This window comes from Anomaloglossus baeobatrachus, chromosome 4 (genome assembly GCF_048569485.1).
Source record: "Anomaloglossus baeobatrachus isolate aAnoBae1 chromosome 4, aAnoBae1.hap1, whole genome shotgun sequence".
NCBI classification, from domain to species: domain Eukaryota; kingdom Metazoa; phylum Chordata; class Amphibia; order Anura; family Aromobatidae; genus Anomaloglossus; species Anomaloglossus baeobatrachus.
Genome location: NC_134356.1, coordinates 504848744 through 504864436, shown reverse-complemented (window position 1 = coordinate 504864436; position 15693 = coordinate 504848744). Strand labels below are relative to the sequence as shown.

General features: G+C 44.6%; 1 protein-coding gene across 5 annotated transcripts in view; it reads left to right on the top strand.

Annotated features, from left to right (window-relative positions):
* ATP8B4 (ATPase phospholipid transporting 8B4 (putative)) overlaps positions 1–15693 on the top strand; it is a 500578-nt gene that overhangs the window by 13886 nt on the left and 470999 nt on the right. For all 5 annotated transcript variants that reach the window (XM_075345819.1, XM_075345815.1, XM_075345817.1 and 2 more), the window contains exon 2: positions 3081–3150. The gene's annotated coding sequence lies outside the window, so the exon portion shown is untranslated. The remainder of the gene's footprint in view (positions 1–3080; positions 3151–15693) is intronic.

Genomic DNA, 15693 nt, shown 5'->3' with positions numbered 1-15693 from the left:
AGTGAAACACCTACCAGAAAAACACTGACATATTAAATATTAAACATTTTCAACTTACCTTGCCTGCGATTCGCTGTGCCTGCTCCGCTCTCGGCAGCTCCTGCCTGGCTCATGAATATTCATGAAAGCAGGAACTGCCGACCCGGAAGTAGGTGCTGAGAGCGGTGGGCGGACGCTGGAGACCCAAGGAGATCAGCACCATGGACAGCAGGATCGAAGGCAGATGAGTAATGTCCATTTGCAATCACGGATTGCACATGGACAACCCACGTGTGCCGTGAATCACGGAACACGGAGGGCCATGTGCGTGTTTTACACGTCAGTGAAGAACGTCAGTGTTTTTCACTGACGTGTGAAACGGGCCTAAGTATATCTTTTACAGTTAGATATAGAGACACAGATATCTTCCCATATAGCTCTTGACACTCCAATGATATACATTACTCTTCCTTTGTTTCCTTGTTATTGAGTCAATACTTTGTAAAACTACTTTTCGCTGCAATTACTGTTACAAGTCTTTTGAGGCACATCTAGAGGCTGAAATTTTTGCCCATTCTTCTTTGCCGAATAGCTCTAGCTCAGTGAGATTGTATGGAGAGCATCTGAGAACAGCGATTTTCAAGCCTTTCCACAGATTCTCAATGGGATTTAGGTCTGGACTGTGACTGGGCCATTCACACATGAAGATGCTTTGATCTAAACCTTTCCATTGTAGCTCTGGTAGTATATTTAGTGTCGTTGTCCTGCTAGAAAGTGAACCAACACCCCAGTCTCAAGTCTCTTGCAGCCTCTAGCAAGTTTTCCTCCAGGATTGCCCTGTATTTAACTCCATGCATCTTCCCATGAACTCTGACCAGCTTCCCTGCCCCTGCTGAAGAAAGGCCTTCCCACAGCATCATGCTCCCACCACATTTTTTTTGGTGGGTATGGTGGTTTCAATGTGACATGTAGTGTTTGATTTTCACCACAAATAGCATCTTGCATTTAGCCCAAAAATCTCAACTTTGGAGTTTATTTTTTTTATTTATAACCTAACCCTACTTTACTCTTCTCCTTAACTTTATCCCTGACCTGTCTGGTGTGTTCCTTGATTTTCATGACACTATTTGATCTTTAATGTTCTCAAAACAAAGGCTTACACAGAACAGCTGTAGTTAGAGTGCGCTCACACGAGCCATATGACTCGCACGAGTCTCTCATTGAATCCCCGGCATGGTCGCACACTCTCCGGACAGGAGTGTGTCAGCTGCATAGAAATATATGCAGCCGACTTGCTCCTGTCAGGAGAGCAGCCGGCCGCGCCAAGTGATGCAGTACAATACTCGTGCCAGTCATATGGCTTGTGTGAGTGCACCCTCATCCTAAGAATAAATTACACACAAGTGGTCTCAATTTACTAATTCTGGAGGCAAGTCGTCACTCAGGATTTTATTTAGGGGAACAGACTACAGGGAGCTGAATACAAATGCACGTCACTAATTTCAGGTTTACATGTTTAAAATATTTAGAAAACCATGTATAATTTCCTTTACACATCACAAATACTTACTACTTTGTGTTAGTGGATCACATAACATCCTGATAAAATATATTTATAGGGAACCTGTTAGGTGCAATATGCACCCAGAACCACGAGCAGTTCTGGAGCATATTGCTAATCCCTCGCTCACTGTCCCTGTATACACTAGCATAGATAAAGAGATCGTTAGAAAAAGTATTTCGAAAGATCTTTTATTGTATGCTAATGAGCGCGGGGACTAGTCCCCTGGGCGTTAGTTCCCCTGGCTAGATGGCACCATTAGCATGTTAGTGGTGTGCTAACATGCTAATGAATGTGCAGCGTCAGAGGATGATATCACTCACCTCTTCGCCTGACGCTGGATTTCGGCTCAGTGTGCATGACCCCGGAGTTTCAGTCTTGCGCACTATTTCAGTTTGAAGCCAGGACACGTACACCCGGCTTCATAGTGCGCATGACCCAAACTCCGGGGTCATGCGCACTGAGCCGAAATCCAGTGTTGGGCGGAGAGGTGAGTGAGATCATCCTCTGACACTACACATTCATAAGCATGTTATCACATTCACAGGGGTGTACTAACATGCTAATGGATTCGATTAGCCAGGGGAACTAACGTCCAGGGGACTAGTCCCCACGCTCATTAGCATAAGATATAAGATCTTTAGTAATACTTTTGCTAAAGATCCCTTTATCTATGCTAGTGTATACAGGGACGGTTAGGCAGGGATTAGCAATATGCACCCAGAACTGCTCGTGGTTCTGGCTGCATATTGCACCTGACAGGTTCCCTTTAAGTTTGTGAGTGTAACATATAAAAGTTCACAGTGAGGGTATGAATACTTTTTCAAGCTGATGTCGAGTTAGCAGCTTTGCATTCGGTATGTACTGGGACACACAAATGTTTGCATCCGGCTTCAGGAGCAAGTGTTACATGGATCCTTTTGCTTATATAAACCTTTGTTGGTCACCATTGAGCTTAGGAATTACAATGTCGCTTTATTTAGGCATCATTGTTGCTTTCTCAGGTCCTGAGCCTGTAAGCAGAGAACTTGTGTAATACAGGTATACATTCCCCTCCAAATAAGACCCCAAATGGGGTCTCCTGAGGAATACGCAATCTCAAGCTGTCCTCTGGGGAAGCACCATGACAAGCAATCTTGTGGCCATGGCAGAAAGTCATATATAGTTGGATGTGTGCGTCAGGTGTGAGGTCGCGTAGAAAGGAAAAGAATTGAAGATGCATAGTTTAAATCCTTAAATCTTAAAAATGATCCTTGCACCTTGTGCATTTATTTTTTTTTATTTGTGGTATGATATTTTTCGGCAGATTCTTCCTTACACACTTGAGAAAAATCACTAAAATATAATTCCTTTTCAGGAAATCTTAAATACATGTAAAGAGATTTGATGTCCGCATACTATATATGAATTTGTATATGTAAGTGATTACAGAGATATACTGTTACTGTATATAATACAAGGCCGTAAAGCCAAAATCATTCATCTGATGTATTGATGGCGCTATTCTCATGCTATGCTCATGGCGTCTTTTGCATTACAGCTGCTGTGAACTTCCAGTTTCTTCACTGGGATGTTAAGAAGTAGGATCCATCTTCATGGAGATGAGTCAGGTATTACCAATATTCTTGTCAGAGTTTTAAATGAAATATTTAAAGATGGTTGGTTTTGTGCAGTATGTGCTCATGCTCCTAACGTTACAATTATATTCCTTAAAGGGAATCTGTCCGCAGGATTTTGCCACATAATCTGAAAGCTGCATGATGTAGGCAGAGAGACCCTGACTCCAGCTATATGTCACTTACTTGCTGCTAGCTGTAGTTTTGATACAATCACAGTTTTATTAGCAGATTATCCCTAGATGACTAGTAAGCCTGCTGCCATGTAAATCTGCGTATTTATGACTGCGTTTATGACTACGTCAGCCCTCCACTGATTGGCAGATCTCTGCCTATGCACAGTGTATACAGAAAGCTGTCAATCAGGGATGTGGGTGGGATTATACAGAGCTCAGCATTCAGAGAACTGGTAGGCCTGCAGCAGATAAAACAGTTTTTAATCAAAACTGCAGCCCAGTAAGTGATACGTCACTGGAATCAGGGTCTCTGCCCCTACATGCTGTTCTCAGATGGGGTAGAAAAACTTAGTGACAGTTTTTCTTTTTGAACTTTTCAATTGATTTTAGATCAAGAAGTATGCGAGAAAGACAGACTCCAAGATGCATCATATATACAGTACAGACCAAAAGTTTGGACACACCTTCTCATTCAAAGAGTTTTCTTTATTTTCTTGACTCTGAAAATTGTAGATTCACATTTGAAGGCATCAAAACTATGAATTAACACATGTGGAATGAAATACTTATCAAAAAAGTGTGAAACAAATAAAAATATGTCTTATATTCTAGGTTCTTCAAAGTAGCCACCTTTTGCTTTGATTACTGCTTTGCACACTCTTGGCATTCTCTTGATGAGCTTCAAGAGGTAGTCACCGGAAATGGTTTTCCAACAGTCTTGAAGGAGTTCCCAGAAATGCTTAGCACTTGTTGGCCCTTTTGCCTTCAGTTTGCGGTCCAGGTCACCCCAAACCATCTTGATTGGGTTCAGGTCTGGTAACTGGAGGCCAGATCATCTGGCGTAGCACCCCATCACTCTCCTTCTTAGTCAAATAGCCCTTACAAAGCCTGGAGGGCTGTTGAAAAAGAAATGATGGTCCAACTAAACGCAAACCGGATGGAATAGCATGCCGCAAGATGCTGTGGTAGCCATGCTGGTTCAGTATGCCTTCAATTTTCAATAAATCCCCAACAGTGTCACCAGCAAAGCACCCCCACACCATCACCCCTCCTCCTCCATGCTTCACGGTGGGAACCAGGCATGTAGAGTCCATCCGTTCACCTTTTCTGCGTCGAACAGACACGGTGGTTGGATCCAAACATCTCAAATTTGGACTCATCAGAGCAAAGCATAGATTTCCACTGGTCTAATGTCCATTCCTTGTGTTCTTTAGCCCAAACAAGTCTCTTTTGCTTGTTGCCTGTCCTTAGCAGTGGTTTTCTAGCAGCTATTTTACCATGAAGGCCTGCTGCACAAAGTCTCCTCTTAACAGTTGTTCTAGAGATGTGTCTGCTACTAGAACTCTGTGTGGCATTGACCTGGTCTCTAATCTGAGCTGCTGTAAACCTGAGATTTCTGAGGCTGGTGACTCGGATAAACTTATCCTCCGCAGCAGAGGTGACTCTTGGTTTTCCTTTCCTGGGGCGGTCCTCATGTGAGCCAGTTTCTTTGTAGCGTTTGATGGTTTTTGCTACTGCACTTGGGGACACTTTCAGAGTTTTCCCAATTTTTCGGACTGACTGACCTTCATTTCTTAAAGTAATGATGGCCACTCGTTTTTCTTTACTTAGCTGATTTTTTTCTTGCCATAATAAAAATTCTAACAGTCTATTCAGTAGGATTATCAGCTGTGTATCCACCAGACTTCTGCACAACACAACTGATGGTCCCAACCAAATTTATAAGGCAAAAAATCCCACTTAAATTAAACCTGATAGGGCACACCTGTGAAGTGAAAACCATTTACGGTGACAACCTCTTGAAGCTCATCAAGAGAATGCAAAGATTGTGCAAAGCAGTAATCAAAGCAAAGGATGGCTACTATGAAGAACCTAGAATATAATACAGATTTTCAGTTGTTTCACACATTTTTGTTAAGTATTTCATTCCACATGTGTTAATTCATAGTTTTGATGCCTTCAATGTGAATCTACAATTTTCAGAGTCATGAAAATAAAACTCTTTGAATGAAAATAAAGAAAACTCTTTGAGTGTCCAAACTTTTGGTCTGTACTGTAGGTATTTGTGGTTTAAAGCATATGAAAATAAAGAATCCAGGCAGAACTCCTAGGAGAGACAGTGAGAGTCCTAATTACATCATCCACGTCTATCATCCTTCTGTGGACACCCACTGAAACAGGGAAGCTCGGTGTGGGCAGGGTCAGCAGGACTCACCATCTCTGAGGAGTCCCGTCAGGATCCACTAGGTTCACTTCTTATATAAACCTTTATATCACTATGGCTGAGCTTCTCCGTCTGTCGGATCCTGAGACATCAATGTCTGCTGTGAAGATGAGCTGTGTAGTGGGAGGCAAAATGCAGTCAGAGACAGTGATACAGACATTCCTTACAAGCACGATGTCTACTGTTCTTTATTGTCTGTGTGCAAAATAAATGCAAAGCCTTTACATCCAGGCACGAAGCACAAATAGCCCCCTGCCCGGCTATACAGGGGGTTTACTACCATCCACCCATAAAGGATCTGTTGCCTCACACCAATGGAACCAGCTGTAGATGAGCAATGCTAAGTCACAGAGTCCCCTGGAAAGACACAATATGTCCCATCAGTTTTACTCTCCAGCTCAAGAACACTCGCTGCACATCTTATGAGCATAGTAATAAATTAACCCAAAGTCTTGACCGACTGAGGGCTATAGAGAAAACTAGGAAGGAAGATCAGGCCCCGTTACATTAACCTTCCTGTCATTACGTAAAAATCCAGGCATGAGTGACAGAATCGCTGACGTCCTTAGCAAGCTTTACTTTGCTAGGAATATCCATCTTTCCTGGATTCCTTGCACCTCACCCAGCTTTTCTTGATGAGATAAATACATCAGGGATCCCTTTATGAATTTGAGAAGAATTTTGAGGAGGGTAGAGGATAACAATGCCCAGATATTTGTTCTTTCACTATTTCATATTCTTCAAAGGGAGTCTGTCACCAGGTTTTTCCCACGTACTCCAAGAGCAGCATAATGTAGAGACAGAGACTTTGATTCTAACGATGTGTCACTTACTGAGCTGTAGTTTTGATAAAATCACTTTTATCCACAAGAGATTGTCATTAAAAGACTAGTAGACCTGTTACCATATAGTCCTCGATATTCATAAATTCTGTATAATCCCGCGCCCACCACTGATTGACAGCTTTCTGCCTATGCACAGTATACACATAAGGCTACATTCACACGACCATTCCGTTTTTGCGGTCCGCAAAAAACGGTCCTGTATTTTCACGGATGCATCCGTGTGGCATTCGTGTGACAACCGCATCCGTCCCGTATACGGTCAGTGTGTCATTCGTGTGACTTCCGTTTTTTTTTTTTTTTGCAGACTACAAAAAAGTGGAAGGAGAGTTACATGCAGTCCAGGGTATCTGGCCAGATGCTGGTCCCCATATAAGGTCTATGGGGAACAGAATCTGGGGCAAAGGGGTAGGAGCAAGTACTACATACTCACCGATCACCGCTGTCACACTGCTCCCATGGCAGCTCTTTGATCTTCTCGAGTCGGCCGCTCATTAGGCTCATACGTATTCATCCCTCCCCCCGTCTGTGATTGATTACAGTCAGACGCGCCTTCACGCTAATTTACAGCTGTCTGACTGCAACGAATCGCAGCCACTGGTACAATAAATAAGTAATTTAAAAAAAAAAAAACAGCGTGCGGTCCTTCCCAATTTTGATAAAGCTTCACAGCTGCTGACTGGTATTCTCAGACTGGGGAGACCCACGTCATTGGGAGCCCCCCAGCCTAAAAATATCAGCCAGCAGCTGGCCAGAATTTCCGCATCCATTAGATGCGACAGTCCCGGGACTTTACCCATTGCCCTGGTGCGGTGGCACACATATGGGTAATATATGGGATTGATACCAGATGTGTAATGTCACCTGGCATCAAGCCCAGAGGTTAGTGATGTCACAGCATCTATCAGATACCCGATATCACTAACCCAGGCAGTAATAAAATAAAAGACGACAAACAAATTTTTATTGATATTTATTGTTGAAAAACACTCCCCAACACATTTCCTCTTTCACCAAATGATTGGAAAGAAAAAACAAATCTGGGTTTAGTGTAATCCAATAAGGGGGTCCCACGACGATTCATATTCACTGTCCCACTCAATAAAGAACAAAACATTCCCCATTGGCTGGGAGAGTAGTGCAGTGACCTTAGCTAACATCATGAGGTCAGCCCAGGTCACTGCAGGGGATGACGAGCGCTGACTTCAGGAGGTTAGCGAGGTACATTACCTGCGGTGATGGAAGCCGCTGCACTCCTGACGTCAGTGCTCGTCACTAACTTCTATGCCCGCTGCATTCTCAGATCACTTCCCGCGAGCGGCCCGTGACATCACCGCTACTCACAGTCTCGGGCCGCCCGTGAGAGCTGGTGTGAGAACGTGGCGGGCATAGAAGTCAGTCACAAGCACTTTTTATGCACCCTGGAATCTTGTTTGCTTTTGCAGCTGCTGCTTGACAAATAAGCTGCTGCTAAGCTTATTTGTAATGAGAATACCCAAGTCCTTCTCCTGTTCTGTAGACCCGAGTTTACTTCCATTTAATGTATATGCAGTTATAGGATTACTCCGTCCTAGGTGCATTACTTTACATTTATCAACATAAAATCTCATTTGCCAAGTATCTGCCCATTCTAACATTCTTATCTAGATCTTTTTGTAATATTATACTATCAAGGTCAGTTTTTAATATCCTACATAGTTTGGTGTCATCAGCAAAGACTGACACTTTACTATCAATCCCATCCACAAGGTCATTAATAAAGAGATTAAAAAGAATCGGTCCTAGCACAGATCCCTGCGGCACCCCACTGCTGACTATGGCCCATTTAGAGAATGTACCATTTATGACTACTCTTTGTTTCCTATCTTTTAGCCAATTCCTTACCCAGTTGCCTATAGTTTCCCCTAGTCCTTGCTTCTGGAGCTTTAGTATAAGGCTATTATGTGGTACAGTATCAAATGCCTTTGCAAAGTCCAAATAAATCACATCAGCTGCATTACCAATATCCAGGTTTGCACTTACCCCAACAGGTTGGTTAGACACGACTTATCTTTCATGAATCCATGCTGTCTTGTCAATTATTATATTATTTTCTGCAATATATTTTTGCATGTCATTCCTTAAAATGCCCTCAAAACCTTTGCATACTACTGATGCCAGGCTTACTGGATGGTAGTTGCCTGGATCTTACCCTCTTACCTTTCTTAAATATCGGTACCACATCAGCAATCCTCCAATCCTGAGGCACCAACCCTGTTACAAGCGAGTCTAAAAGATGAGATACAGTGGTCTGTCGATTACGGAGCTCAATTCCCTCAATATTCGTGGATGAATGCCATCTGGCCCTGGGGATTTGTCAATGTTTAATTTACTCAGACGTAGGCGTACCGTATATGCCGGCGTATAAGACGACTGGGCGTATAAGACGACCCCCAACTTCTGCCCTAAAAATATAGAATTTGGGATATACTCACTGTATAAGACTACCCCGCTCCCAAATGAAAAAAAGTCTGCTTTGATTGCAACATGTTAATTTTAATTCCGCGAGAGCCGTACAATATGTTTTTAAATCGCTCCAATGTTCACTTAGTACAGCAAGGAATGCTCCTCCCTACTGTATAAAGCCACAACTGGACTGAAACAATGGTACTACACTCTGCTACAAACAGACACACACAACTCTGCTACAAACAGACAAACACACACAACTCTGCTACAAACAGACAAACACACACAACTCTGCTACATACAGACAAACACATACAACTCTGCTACATACAGACAAACACATACAACTCTACTACATACAGACAAACACACACAACTCTGCTACATACAGACAAACACATACAACTCTGCTACATACAGACAAACACATACAACTCTGCTACATACAGACAAATACACACAACTCTGCTACATACAGACAAACACATACAACTCTGCTACATACAGACAAATACACACAACTCTGCTGCTCTGTGGGGCCTGCACCCGCGGCTCGGCGGGTACAGCACCCGCGGCATCGGCGGGGGGGGATTGGCAGGGCATACATCTGGGGGGTTAGAAGCAGCTCACCGGGGCCCATAATGGGGAGGCGGGGAGGGCATTTACCCGATTAGGTCACGGTGGAGAGGGGGCCCACACAGCGCCGGACAGAAGCTCGCCTCCTTCATCTGTGGGACTGAGAAGGCGGTAGCTCCGCCCACAGATGAAATTCAAAACAGGATGTCTGCGCGCCTTAAAGTGACGGCGCCGCAGATTGCTGCCGAGGACTGTGGTCCCCGGAACTCGGCTGGGGGCAGCAGAACTATAAAGGCGAGTGGGCCCCGGCCAAGGGACAGGAGAACTGACGAGGCCGAGTGGGCCCTGTGAAGATGTAATTTACCCTCTCACTGTATATGCTGTGATACTATGTCATGATATGTATATTTCCCTGGTTGTATTAGTTGTAATTCATGTATTTTCTTGGGGGAGCTACTGGTCTCAATGTGTCTCTCTCATACAATTGTAGTCTTGGCATCTAATGTGATTATGCAAATAGCCTGTCCTCTTCTTTCCAGAGTTGTGTACCTAATCTGTAATTGCATTGGCCAGTGAAGGAATAGTCATTGTTCTGCACAGCAGGGGATCCCTTCATCTACTGTGGCTGGCAGACATATTGGAGCCCTGTGATGGACCAAACCATTGATGATAGTATGTGTGACCCCTACCCCCTGAACAAACATGGTGGGCTGGTCAAGGAGCACAGACAATGCATTTCCCTTTTTGTAACTTCAGAGTGAGCTGAAACTTGAAGAGAGCAGGAGCCCCAGCCTGGGTGGCTGTGGACACGGACGGAGCTAGGCCTGTGTGGCGGCCCGTGGGATTGTGTGGAACTCTTTGGACTACTGTAAGGACGATTGCTTTGTTATCCGGTCCGAGGATTGTCGGGAAGGGCCCCCGAATCTGTTTTATGTGGACTAATCGTGTGCTGTTCCTGTATTCCTGTTAGTAAACCTGAAAAACAAGAGAACAAGAGTAAAGTGCAAAATAATTGACAAAATTTTATTGAATACACAAGACATATAATTCATTAAAATGGTGCACTACCAGTATATCCTGGGGATGCCGACATAGAATAGACCAGTGTTAATGGCCAAAACAAATCAGAGAGACATACAAGTCACAGTGTATATATATTTGTGGCTACAACTGGCCTAAACAGGTCACGAATATTGGGAACATACCCAGTAACGAGGGAACTGTTAGATGGAAAATAAATAAAGGTCAAAACAAACCGTGATTGCCCACCATGTCAGGGTGGGGAATCATGGTGAAGCCGCTGGCTATGCTGCAAATAACCATAGAAATATAGCAGGGAGTAAACATACAATAACTATATAGCACAAGTGTGCAATTAAGATGTATTCCCTTACCTAAAGTGCTGAAGTGCAAGCTAAGCGAATGCAGGGCAGCCAGCCGTGGACACAGATAGTTCCTATGGAGTTGGGAAAGGCATCCTCAGGTGTCAAAAGGTCTCCATCCAACGCGCGTTTCGCGGGGATAGCTTTTTCAAGGTGGAAAACCAAGGTAATTACCTTGGTTTTCCACCTTGAAAAAGCTATCCCCGCGAAACGCGCGTTGGATGGAGACCTTTTGACACCTGAGGATGCCTTTCCCAACTCCATAGGAACTATCTGTGTCCACGGCTGGCTGCCCTGCATTCGCTTAGCTTGCACTTCAGCACTTTAGGTAAGGGAATACATCTTAATTGCACACTTGTGCTATATAGTTATTGTATGTTTACTCCCTGCTATATTTCTATGGTTATTTGCAGCATAGCCAGCGGCTTCACCATGATTCCCCACCCTGACATGGTGGGCAATCACGGTTTGTTTTGACCTTTATTTATTTTCCATCTAACAGTTCCCTCGTTACTGGGTATGTTCCCAATATTCGTGACCTGTTTAGGCCAGTTGTAGCCACAAATATATATACACTGTGACTTGTATGTCTCTCTGATTTGTTTTGGCCATTAACACTGGTCTATTCTATGTCGGCATCCCCAGGATATACTGGTAGTGCACCATTTTAATGAATTATATGTCTTGTTGTGTATTCAATAAAATTTTGTCAATTTTTTTGCACTTTACTCTTGTTCTCTTGTTTTTCATTCCTGTAATGAGTAGTGCTGGCACCTTCCCTGCCGTACTGAGGGAGGCTTGGTGCTTATTTTCTAATGGCTCTTGATGTGAGTTATGTTATATTACTGTTAGTAAACCTGTTGGATCATCCTCGGCCTGTTGTCTCTCTTTGCTCTGATGTACACCCCGTCACAGGCCCCCCCCGGCTCTCCAGGGCCCCGGCATTTGCCCATAGACAGGTAGGAGCCCTGTCTGCGAGCCAGATACGGCCATCAAAAGAGCCATATCTGGCTCGCGAGCCATAGGTTCCCGACCACCTGCTGTATGATATATACCGTATTTTTCGCTTTATAAGACGCACCCCCAAATTTGGTGAAGGAAAAGAGAATTTTTTTTTTTTAATGTTAAATGGGGTCCATCTTATAATGCCAGTGTCCCTCTAACAAATCATATAGGGTATATGTCCCTCATAGCCCCCCATCCTAAAATTAGCCCCCTTAATCTGGATATGGCCCCCTTATATTGAATATAGCCCCCTTGTGATGGCACACGTTCCCCTGTGCTGCCTATGGTCCCCTATGGATTGCACACGTTCCCGTGTTAGATAACGCCCCCATGCTGCTGCCCATGGCCCCTATAGATCGCACAAGTCCCCCTGTGTTAGATATCGCCCCCATAGTGCTGCCCATGGCCCCTATAGATCGCACAAGTCCCCCTGTGTTAGATATCGCCCCCATAGTGCTGCCCATGGCTCCTATATAGATCGCACAAGTCCCCCTGTGTTATATATCGCCCCCATAGTGCTGCCCATAGTCCCTGTAGATCGCACAAGTCCCCCTGTGTTAGATATCGCCCCCATAGTGCTGCCCATGGCTCCTATATAGATCGCACAAGTCCCCCTGTGTTATATATCGCCCCCATAGTGCTGCCCATGGTCCCTATAGATCGCACAAGTCCCCCTGTGTTAGATATCTCCCCCATAGTGCTGCCCATGGTCCCTATAGATCGCACAAGTCCCCCTGTGTTAGATATCGCCCCCATAGTGCTGCCCATGGCCCCTATATAGATCGCACAAGTCCCCCTGTGTTAGATATCGCCCCCATAGTGCTGCCCATGGTCCCTATAGATCGCACAAGTCCCCCTGTGTTAGATATCTCCCCCATAGTGCTGCCCATGGTCCCTATAGATCGCACAAGCCCCCCTGTGTTAGATATCGCCCCCATAGTGCTGCCCATGGCCCCTATATAGATCGCACAAGTCCCCCTGTGTTAGATATCGCCCCCATAGTGCTGCCCATGGCCCCTATAGATCGCACAAGTCCCCCTGTGTTAGATATCTCCCCCATAGTGCTGCCCATGGCCCCTATAGATCGCACAAGTCCCCCTGTGTCAGATATGGCCCCTAGGCTGCTTCCCAAAGTAAAATAAAACCCTCTTTCCTTATCTCCTCCAGCGCTGAGCTCCCTCCTGTCTCCCTCCGTGCTTCTGTTCTTCCACTTCCTGGTTCTCAGTGCGGTCATGTGATCGGCACAGCAGGCTGAGCTCTCTGCCTGCCTGATCACAGTGGAAGCAGGGACACGGGGAGAAACGCTGCAGGGGTAAGTAAAGCTTTTTTATTTTAGAATGAGCAGCAGCCTGGGGGCCAAATCTAACACAGGGGTGGGCATGTGCGATCACACTGGGACGCAGGCTCATATAATATGCACCGCTGCCCCAGCCCCTCACTGCGTGCGATTTCAGCACCATTGGAGATGGACAGCGGCTGTGCATATTATATGAGCGGGTGCAGGAGATCAAAGGCTGCAGCCCGCAGCGTTCCCCTGTGCTCCAGAGCTGCTGCCCCCACCTCCCCTGGACGCTGCAGTGTACATATATATATACACCCCCCCCCCGTATATCCGGCATATAAGACGACCCCCCACTGTAGCCATTACTTTAAGGGGGTAAAAAGTCGTCTTATACGCCAGTATATACGGTACTTCTTCTTGTGTTAAATTAATTATATCGGGTGGTGAACTTTGATTTTTCACTTGTTGAATGATCCCTGGTACAGTCAGTTCCTTGGTGAACACAGATGAGAAATGCCTATTTAATATCTCAGTCTTTTGTTTATCCTCTATAACTAACTTGTTATATTTTAAGGGGCCAATACTATCCTTTGTTTTCCTTTTGGCATTAATGTATTTATAAAAGATTTTGGGATTTATTTTAATGTCATTGGCGATTTTTGTTTCAGGAACTAGGTTTGCTTGTTTGATTTCTTTTTTTGCATTTCCTATTGATATCTTTATACTCCTGAAATGCTATTTCTGTATTCTCAGCCTTCAAGATTTTAAACGCCCTTTGTTTTTGTTTTATTATACTTTGTACAGTCTTGTTTATCCATAGTGGTTTCTTTTTATTCCTGGACATTTTTATTACCAGAGGGTATGAATTTTTTACAAGACTCTAGCAGTATATCCTTAAACTTTCCCCATTTATGTTCAGTATCCCCAGTTGCCATGACTTTGTCCCAATCTACACATTTAAGCTCTTCCCTTAATTTGTTGAAATCAGCTTTCCTAAAATTCCAGGTTTTAGCATTTCCCCTTTGAAATGTTCTATTGAATATTACGTTGAAGATTACTATATTATGATCGCTGGTGCCCAAGTGCTCCCGGACTTGTAGATCTGAAATTGTATCCGGTCTATTTGACAGGACCAGATCTAGCAAATTATCTCCCCTCGTCGGTTCATCTACCATCTGAGAGAGGAAATTGTCTTGAATAGTAGGTAAGAACTTACAGCTTTTAGCAGAACCAGAAGATTCTATGTCCCACTGAATGTCTGGATAGTTGAAATCCCCCATAATAAGAACCCGATTATTATTATTAGCTGCCTTTTGAATTTGTTCCAGCATTTCACCCTCTATTTGTTCAGGTATGTTAGGAGGCTTATAGCAAACTCCAATTAGCATTTTTCCATTGTTCCCCTCCCCATGTACATTTACCCATACTGACTCTACATTGTTGCAGTTCCCCCCCCAATGTCATCATTCAACACAGGTTTTAGGTTAGATTTGATAAATATACACACCCCACCACATTTTTTGTCTTTCCTGTCCCTTCTAAATGTACTATAACCCTGTATGTTTGTCACCCAGTCATGGCTTTCATCCAGCCAGGTTTCCGTAATGCCCACCACATCATAATCCATGGTTGACATAAGAGTCTCCAATTAATTCATTTTGTTTGCAAGACTTATTGCATTTGCCAGTAATGAATAAAGAGAGAGAGGGCGCTCCTGTGTGGGATCTTAATGTACCGCGGTATGTACAATGTGAGGTGCACACTCACCTGATAGTGTTGTACGTCAGGTACAACACTGTTAGTGGTATTGAAGGGGGATCGCAAGTTCACCGCTCCTTGTCAGCAGGGATCCCGTCCTCCTGACTCCGCAGGACTCTGCTCACACGATCGGGGTTTCCACGTGCAGTGTGCAGCCGCCGGACCGGCGTGTGATAGCAGCTCCTCCTCCGGGTCGGACGGTCCTGTGATCACAGATGCGGTGATTCCCCAGCCCCTGGTGTTAGATTCAAACGGATAGTATGATCCTGGTTCTGGCTGCAGCAGCCCCGTGAGCTCCCATAGGGAGATAATGATGCAGGGAAAAAAAAAAAAGGGGAAAAATGCACGGTTTCGCTGCGCTGCTCAGAAAGGTAGTGATGAGGTTATTTGGGATGTAGATTTATTAATTATTTACATGCCACTACGTGTTTCGGGGGTATAACCTCCCCCTTCCTCAGGTAGTAATAAATCTACATCCCAAATAACCTCATCACTACCTTTCTGAGCAGCGCATTTTTCCCCCTTTTTTTTTTCCCTGCATTTGCCAGTAGACACTTAATACTATTAACACCTTTATTACTCCTAGCCTCCCTACGTTCCTTGCATGTCCCATCCCCCCCTAATCCTTCATTGCCCGCTACAGTCTCACTGTCTCTATCTGCTCTATCTATCCCATTTTTTTCTCCACTACCCTCCCCCCCCCAGATCCTAGTTTAAAAGCTCCTCCATCCGTCTGACCATTTTCTCCCCCAGCACAGCTGCACCTTCCCCATTGAGGTGCAGCCCGTCCCTACCGTAGAGCCTGTAGCCAACTGAAAACTCGGCCCAGTTCTCCATGAACCCG